Raw genomic sequence first — 249 nt, forward strand, 5'->3', positions numbered from 1 at the left:
TTAATTATATGGAATTTAGATTTAAAACAAAGAACTTCATTTTATTGTGATTTATCAACAATTACCACTATATTTTAAACTTATATTAGGAACGACTATATGAAATTATATTTAAACTTCTATTATATGCATTGATACTTAAGCAAAAAAATAACGTCTTATAATGTACGGATTTTTCAAGAACTTTAATTACAATGATAAGAAAGCTTTTTTTAAATTTTTTTTTGAACTGTCGCATACATTTTTTTT

The sequence above is a fragment of the Halyomorpha halys genome, unplaced genomic scaffold (genome assembly GCF_000696795.3).
Source record: "Halyomorpha halys isolate HHAL.00 unplaced genomic scaffold, Hhal_1.1 Scaffold468.1, whole genome shotgun sequence".
NCBI classification, from domain to species: domain Eukaryota; kingdom Metazoa; phylum Arthropoda; class Insecta; order Hemiptera; family Pentatomidae; genus Halyomorpha; species Halyomorpha halys.